This window comes from Balaenoptera acutorostrata, chromosome X (genome assembly GCF_949987535.1).
Source record: "Balaenoptera acutorostrata chromosome X, mBalAcu1.1, whole genome shotgun sequence".
Taxonomy (NCBI): domain Eukaryota; kingdom Metazoa; phylum Chordata; class Mammalia; order Artiodactyla; family Balaenopteridae; genus Balaenoptera; species Balaenoptera acutorostrata.
The window spans coordinates 36,604,531-36,613,488 of NC_080085.1; the positions used below are offsets into that span (position 1 = coordinate 36,604,531).

At 43.2% G+C, this 8,958-nt stretch overlaps 1 pseudogene; it reads left to right on the top strand.

The window, feature by feature from the left end:
- Positions 1–7,490: 7,490 nt before the first annotated feature.
- Positions 7,491–8,204, top strand: LOC102998178 (GTP-binding nuclear protein Ran-like; annotated as a pseudogene).
- Positions 8,205–8,958: the final 754 nt, after the last annotated feature.

Sequence of the window (8,958 nt, forward strand, 5' to 3'; positions counted from 1 at the left end):
ATGACTTCCAGGAATAATCCCACTGCCCACCTGGCATCATGACACTGAGCACTAGAGCAGCTGGGATGTGGGAGGAGGCGGAGGAGAAACAAGGTTTGAAATGTACAGAGCCGGAAGCTGATCTGTGGGAACTTCTTCCAATCATCAAATGCCTAAACTTACGCAAGCAGCTCAAAACGGAAGTTTTTCTTGTTAAGTGTATTATCAATAATGCAGTGGGGAAAATAAATGCAGTGAATATAATTGCAAACTCCCTATAAAATGAAATTATTTTTCAAGTATGCCCATCTGTAACCAACAGAAATGATTCTGGCATGGAGAAGTAAATTGTAACAAATTTTTTTTCAGATTATACCAAAAGAGAGAGATAAAATCCGAAAAGAGACAATATATGGGTTTGGGGATTAATAATATACTTAATGAGAAGAAGTGAAGTATATGAACACACTGGGAAAAAAATTAAATGTCTTGCTGACTTGACCAAAATACTGATATTGACAAAAATAACACAAATCTCATAATAGATCTCTACAAGACACTGAGGTCAGGTTGCCTGAGTATTGTCAATTCAGAGTATTTAAGATGGGTCTCTGAACATGAAACCTTGATATGCCCAGAAAATTTACAGCTTTTATATGAAAGAAACTTGATAGAGGTTTCCCCCAATTTGACAGCAGTCCTAAAAACGTACACAATATTTGTTTGTAATAACAAATCGCAAAGCTGAAATTTTTCTACAGTATCAATAATGAAAACCAAATTTCCATCAACCATGCTAAAAGAAAATCACAATGAATTATCTTTCTATCCTCTTGCTAGAAAATGATATTACAAGATTGTTGTCATATGAAAAGCCAAGCAAAGCATCTGCAGACAAAAATCGTAGGGAAAAAAGTGTTATAGAGGTTTGTCAGGCAGTTAACAAAACGTTATGTCAGTTTTCTGAATTATGTGAGATTTGAGGTATTTCTCAGCTTTTAAAATGTTATGTACTGTGTTTTCTTTCTGATTCTAAAGAACATTCCTTTCCTAAGTCTGTATTCCTAATTTGCTGGGTTTTTTAAGTCCCCCCAAATTATATAATCTTCAAAAACCCACAAAACCTCATATGGACACCCACACACACCCACTCATCACATACATGAGAATCAAGAACTATAGGCTATAAGTAAAAAGAGGCACAAGACCCCTTTTCTAGAGACATGTGTGTGCTTTGGAGCAGCTCTTTTTATCAGTAAAAAGGTGCTGGTGAACATAAGTGCAACAGCTGACTTCCATTCCAGAAAATTCAGAGAATCACAAAATCACCACAGAGTTATTAAAAGCTTGATCCAATGAGAATGACTTTACTCAGTTAAGCTACTTTTGCTGTTGGTTCCCCCAGAGCCTTCCATTCCCTTTAGTGTCACCCCCAAGGAAACTGCAGAGGACAGCTTGGGGCCATCCTGTCACCATTCCCTCAGACAGAAGGGGTGGGTTTTCTTCCTTGTTAGTCTCTTGGGTATTTTAAGATTGTCATCATCTGTTATGCAGAAAACCCCACCAAACTTTCATTTTTTACCTGAATGTTTCATGAGGTAAACTTCTTTCATCTTGTTCTACTGACATTTGTAGAAAGAGGATTTTTTGAAAGTCTGTTGCTCAGAGTTAAGCAGCTCCAACCTGCAGAGAGGTGCCTTATCCATTTGAATGTACAATAATATCCTCTTTGGTGGAGAGCTTCTAGATCCACGATGGTTTTTTCCTGTCAGGCTGTACTAGAAGAAACATAAGAGGCATAAGGGTACGCCAGATGGTGAAAAATAGGTTTACGGCACCAAAATAGTGTTGTTTTTATTAAAAACTAGGCTAGCACTGAATGCCAGAAGGTGTGAAACCCAGCTCTGAGTAACAACCTCCACAGTTACGGTTAATCTTAGCCTGTATGAACCTCCCACCAGGTGAAGCAGGGTGGGCCCGCAAGCCTTGGGGGGGGAGGAGGAGGGCGAGGGGGGGAGGGCAAGGGGGGGAGGAGGGCGAGGGGGGATGGGGGAGGAGTTGGGGGGGAGAGGGCCACGGGGAGTGTTGCAGGGCTGCCTGCAAAGGATGCTGGAGGCACATGGGGGAGCCAGTGGGCCTGCTTCTTGGAGGGCCAGCCTGGCTCCCCACCATCACCGCACTGAAAGTCCTCAGCCAGGTGCTGACTCACCCACATCTCCTTCATATTGGATTCTGATGTCCAAGAACGGGTAAGGCTGGAAACTTGAAGCCGGTAAGGCTGGAACGTGACCTCCAAGCAGTCCTAGGCTTCTTCAGCGTTATTGAAGGTTAACGGCCACGTCCAAGTTTTCCCCAAACCATTAGTGTTACTGAACCAAACTTGGGTCCGCTCGCCTCCCCGGCGCAGTAAAGCCAATGTACTGACACTGGGTCGTGGTGAAGGGAAGTGCAGCGTGTACTGCAGGGCCCCAAGCAAGGAGTCCAGGCACCTAATGCTCAAAAGGCCCGAACTCCTGATGGCTTTCAGGGGAAGGTTTTTAAAGACAGGGTGAGGGAGAGGGTTGCTGGGTATGTGATCAGCTGGTGGACATTCTTCTGATTGGTTGGTGGTGAGGTAATCAGGAGTCAACATCAACCTTCTGGTTCCAGCTGGTCTGGGGTCTGCGTGCTTGTGGGCAGCAGACAGTTAACTTCTTCCACCTGGTGGGGGCTTCAGCGTCTGCAAAACAGCTCAAAGGATTTGGCTCCGAAGATTATCTATAGCCCTTGAGGAGGAACTAAAGGTCCTGACTTTGTTTAATGGCCAAACTATTATTTTGTCTTGTTTGACTGTTTTCCTTTGTTTCTGCATTTTCTCATTTCTCTGATTAAATATATTCAATATATTCTTTGGAACTCAGGGAAGGCCTAGGAGGCTAAAGTTTTCCTACAGACAAGAGGCAGGTGGAGGACATGGGGGGTGGTCTGTCCTGGGAAGGCTCAATAGGGTCCTGCTTGGTTACATTACCAAACGGTGTCCCTCAAACTCTCCAACTTAAGGGAAACCAGCATCTGAGAGGGTTAGGCTCCTCATCAAAAAAAAATCCTTATTTATCTCCATTGCCATACTCAGAGTTAGCTGTTGCTACAAAACAACCAACCACAAAGCTTAGTGCCTTAAGGCACCAACTCTTGATTTAGCTCTGGATTCTGCAGACTGGTGATCTGGGCTGAGTCCCACTGATGCACTTGGCTCACACCCGCGTCTGTCATATCTGCTGCCAGGTTGGCTGGGGATAGGCTGGTCTGAGATGGCCTCTGCTGGTCAGGTTGTCTTTCTTCTGTGTGGTCTTGCATATCCCAGCAGGCTAGCCTGGGTTTGTTCACAGGGAGGTGGCTGAGTTGCAGGAGATCATGCTGAAACAGCAAAAATGCTCACGGCCTCTTGAGATAGGCCTGGACCAGGAATAACGTTTTGTATTCAATTGGTCAGAGCAAGTCCCAAGACCAGCCCAGGTTCAAGGGCTGCAGCTCTTGATGGGAGCAGCTACTCTGCATTGAAAATGGATGCAGGTACAGAGAGGATAATAACTGTGGCCACTTTTTCTTTTTTTTTTTTTTAATTTTTTTTTATTGAGGTAACATTCGTTTATATAAGTTTCATGTGTACAACATTATATTTCTATTTCAGCTTGCGGGATCTTAGTTCCCCGACCAGGGATTCAACCTGGGCCCTCAGCAGTGAAAGTGCGGAGTCCTGACCACTGGACAGCCAGGGAGTTCCCATATTTCTACTTCTTTATACACTACAACATGCTCACCACCAAAAATTTAGTTTTCATCCATCAACATACAGTTGATCCCCTTTACCCATTTCGCCCTCCCCCTCCTTCCTTCCCCTCTGGTAATATTGCGGGACTGAGGGAACGAAATGTGCCCATGAAACTGAGAAGGCATCTTGAGACCAAAAATCGAGGCAAGCAGCTCCATATAATCAATGGATCAGTTTATTATAGGGTAACTTACTCACAGGATGGGATCTGGATCTGGTGGACAGCAAGTCAGCAGCATTGGTAGCTGCACTCCGTACCACTGAGGGACCACTGGGACAATTTTATAGTTAATCTAGGGTATGGGTGTAGTTGCTTGGAAATGGGCCATGCATTCCTAAATTAAGATTTATGAATGGGTAACTAGTCACATGGGTGCTGGGAATACGTCACAAAAGGTTTTCATCATTGTTTGGGGCCTAACGGAGCATAGAGCCTGCCAGGTCCTAATGATTATTAAACAATATCTATTAACTACAAAACCCTTGATGACAGAGAAGTGCTTCACTGCATAGTACAGTCCTGGGTAGGGTCAGTGAAAGGATGGGAGAACTGTAAGGGCCCAAGATGGCATCAGTTATGCTACTACTCTGTCCTCTGTATCTACATGTTTGTTTTTGTTTCCTTTGGTTTGTTCATTTGTTTTTGTTTTGTTTTTTATATTCCACATATGAGTGAAATCACACAGTATTTGTCTTTCTTCGTCTGACTTATTTCACTTAGCATAATACCCTCAAGGTCCATCCATGTTGTCACATGGATGTGATATATATATATCACATTTTCTTTATCCATTCATGATCATATGGCTTCTCTTGTCATTGATATAGCGAACTGCACTGATCAATTTTTGAATGTTGAACCAGCCTCACGTTCTTAGGATAAAACCCATTCAGATATGATGTATTTTTCTTATTATGTATTATTGGATTTGATTTGCTCAAATTTTGTTAAGAACTTTTGCATTAATGTTCCTGAAGTACATTGGTATATAGTTTTCTTTTCTTATAATATTTTTGTTTGATTTTGGTATAGGGTAATGCCGACCACCTCATGAATGATTTGGAAAATAGTCTCTCCTCTTGAATTTCCTGGAAGAGTTTATGGAGAATTGACTCATTTTGTCCTTAAATATTTATTGGAATACTCCCATGAAGCCAGCTGGGCCTGGAGTTTTCTGTGTAGAAATGTTTTCAACAAATTCAATTTCTTTAATAGATATAAGGCTAAACAGGTTATCTCTTTCTTCTTAATTGAGCTTTGATAGTTTATGTCTTTCAAGGACTTTTTCCATTTCACCTAAGTTGTCAAATTTGTTGGCATAAATTTCATAATTTTTTCCAACAGATATTAAAAATACTATAAAGCCTCTAGAATGAAAACAGTGTAGTACTGGTACGTGAATAGAAGAGAAATCAGTGGAATAGATCAGAGAAAGTCTAGAAAGAGACTTTATCCATGCATAAAATTGACCATTTTAACCAGGTGTACAGTTCAGTGGCATTAAATACATTCACACTGTGGGACTTCCCTGGCGGTCCAGTGGTTAAGACTCGGCGCTTCCACTGCAGGGGGCATGGGTTTGATCCCTGGTCAGGGAACTAAGACCTCACACGCCACTCGGCGCAGCCAAAAAAAAAGAATACATTCACATTGTTGTACAACCATCACCACCATCCATTTCCAGCACTGTTTTTTAATAGACTTTTTCAAAAATCCTACCTTTCATTCATTTAGTATTTTTACAGTTAGTAAAAGACCATTTCTTTTCAGTGCCTCAAAAATCCTCTGTGCTCCTCCTTTTCCTGCCTCCCTCTCCCCAGCCCCTGGCAACCACTGATCTTTTTAGTGTCTCCATAGTTTTGCCTTTTCCAGATGTCATATAGTTGGAATCATACAGTTTGCAGCCTTTTCTGATGGGCTTCTGTCACTTAGTAATATGCATTTAAGGTTCCACCATGGCTGGATAGCTCACTTCTTTTTAGCACTGAATCATATTCCATTGTCTGGATGGACCACAGTTTATCCACTCACCTACTGAAGGACATCTTCGTTGCTTCCAAGCTTTGGCAGTTATGAATAAAGTGGCTATAAACATCTATATGCATGTTTTTGTGTGGACATAAGTTTTCAACTCCTTTGGGTGAATACCAAGAAGCACAAGTAGTGGATCGTATGGTAAGTGTATGTTTAGTTTTCTAAGAAACCGCCAAATGATTTTCCAAAGTGGCTGAACCATTTTGCATTCCCACAGGCGATGAATGAGCGTTCCTGTTGTGCTGCATCCTTGCCAGCATGAGGTGTTGTCAACCCCAGAACATTTTCATCATCCCAAACTGAAACTCTGGACCCATTGAACAATAACTGCCCTTTTCCCCCTTCCCCAGCCCCTGGTAACCTCTATTCTCCTTTCTGTCTCTATGAACTTGACTATTCTCGATATCTCACATAAGTGGAATTGTGGCCATTTTTGCAAACAATCTGTCACCGTCTACTCTTAGGAACAGGTAGGTTTCTGGGACTCCAAAGTCTTCATCATCCACTTCTGTCCCACATTCTGGGCATAGCCATCCTTCCCAGAATCACGTGTAATCTCCAAGACGCCTGGTCTCCTAGGGTGTGGTGGTGGAAGATCTTCCTCTACCTGAAGTTCAGGGTTCAACTTGAACTTGGGAGTGGTGATCAGTGCCACAGGCAACTTAGCACAGACCTGCCCAGGCGCCTCTCTCTGTCCCTTTGGTGTCAGTTCCCTCACACTCCAGGGAGTAGACGTGACGCCTTGAACATACCCCAGGTGACCAGGTCGTGGGGGATCAGGAGCTCAACTAGCTGCCCAGACCCATTGCCCTCTCCACACTCACCTGCCATCTCCCAGGGCTCTCCTGGCAGACAGCAACATGGCTGGCCTCTGCCACACAGCGCCCTGGACACAAAGCTGTGGAGACCTGGGGAGGGAACTATTGAGGTGTCCCATCCCTTTCATTGACCTTCAAACTCCCTATGATAACAGCGTGACCTCCCAGCCTAGGACAGAGGAGAGGTGGAAGGGAAAAGATGTGGAGAAAGGAAGAGAGAGAAAAAGCAGAATGAGGGTGTGCAGTGAAGAATGAACCTTGCCCAAAGAAAGGCCTGGCCTTTGCCTTGGTTCCTGGAAGGTGATCTCTAAACCCTTAGAATGTCTTGCCTGATAAGAGTATCTTTGTTTACCCGGGGGCCTTAGGCCACGCCAGATAGGAGAACAACTTGATTTACAGTAGGGGCTTTGGGTCACATGGTATCAGCTCAATACTCCACGAATATTGTCACAACATAGTTGCTAGGAGGAGTTAGCACTATGCATGACGCCACTGGGAGAGGACAAATGGAAGCTCTGTGTTTGGACCTCTCTGGACCCTGCCCCCCTGCGTCTCTTCCCTTGACTGATTTCAATCCGTATCCTTTCACAGTGATAAACTGTAACCATGAGTATAAAAGCATTCAGTGAGTTCTGTGAGTCTTTCTAGCAAATAATCAGACCTGAGGGTGGTCTTGGGGACCCCTGAACCCTGCAGTTGGTGTCAGAAGTGAGAGTAGTCTTGAAGACTGTTGCCTAATTTTACAAAGGGGGTACACAGATGGGGCATGCTAACATGTTAATAGTAAATGCAAGAATAATGGTCATAGCACCCTCAGCATGGAGATGCTTCTGGAAGAAACATCATGATGGCTGCCCAAGGAGAATCACAAGCTCCGTTCAAACTTGTATTGGTTGGTGATGGAAAAACTACATTCATGAAACGTCACTGACTGGTGACTGGAGAAGAACGTAGCCATGTTCGAGGTTGAGGTCCATTCCCTTGTGTTCCACACCAGCAAAGGACCTATTAAGGTCAACGTATGGGATATATTGAGCTGGTCAGGAGAAATTTGGTGGATGGAGAGATGGCTATTATATCCAAACCCAATGTCGAATTTTAATGTTTGATGTAACATCGAGAGCTTACAGGAATGTGCCTAACTGGCATAGAGATCTGGTACAAGTATGTGAAAACAACCTCATTATGTTGTGTGGCAACAAGGTGGATATTAAGGACAAGAAAGTTAAGGCAAAATCCATCATCTTCCATAAAAGAAGAATCTTCAGTACTATGACAGTTCTGCTAAGAGTAACTACAACTCTGAAGAGCCTTTCCTTTGGCTTGTTCAAAAACTAATTGGATCACAGGGAACTATATTCAATATCCTGTAATAAACCATAATGGAAAAGAACTGAATTACTTTACTGTACAGCAGAAACTAACACAACATTGTAAATCAACCATACCTCAATTAAAACAACAACAACAACAACTAATTAGAGCCCCTAACTTGGAGTTCATTGCCATGCCTGTTCTTGCCCCACCAGAGGTTGTCATGGACCGAGCCTTGGCAGTGTAATATGAGGCTGGCAGAGCAGGGTCCCCGCAGTGTGCCCTGAAACCCCATCTCCACATGTATCAGACACCTTTATCCTTTTGTGGCTGATGTGTAATTATATGGTGTCCACGCCAACTGCAGGTCTACTGCTCTCATAATGCACATGCCTCCTTCAAATAAGACCTTCATCTTCATTTTCAAGTGTCTATAGGGAGAGATGTTTGGAGTCAAACATTCATTTGCATTACCATGAGAAATATCAACTTTTCATCTGCCCACTAAAGGAAGAGCTGCCAGATTCTTTAAATACAATTTCAATTGTTGTACAATTTTAAATGGATGATAAAAAATGTCAATTGCTTACCTGTACTAACAAAGTTTCTCCTTGATGGTAGCTATCAAGCATTTTGTTTATCATTAAAAAGTCTAGATCAGGAGTTGTGTGTGGCCATTGCAAGCATAAAACCTCATGTAAAAAGTTATGTTGATAAAAGCTAACTGTGTACTAGATTGGTTAAAGACCACCAATCCCTCACATGCTAGTATTCACTTTGCAATGTGTCACTGCACTTTGTTCCTCCCATCCAAGGGTAGGTCTATTTCTCTACCCTCCTATCCCAGAGTCTGGACTGGCCTTGTGACCTGCTTTGGCCAACAGAAGTGGGTGGAAGTGACTTGAGACTCCCACAGTTAGCTCAGGAAGCTTGAGGCTTCTGCCTTGATTCTCCCAGAAGGTTCTGGTTGCCATATAAAGAAGTCCACTTAGCCTACTAGA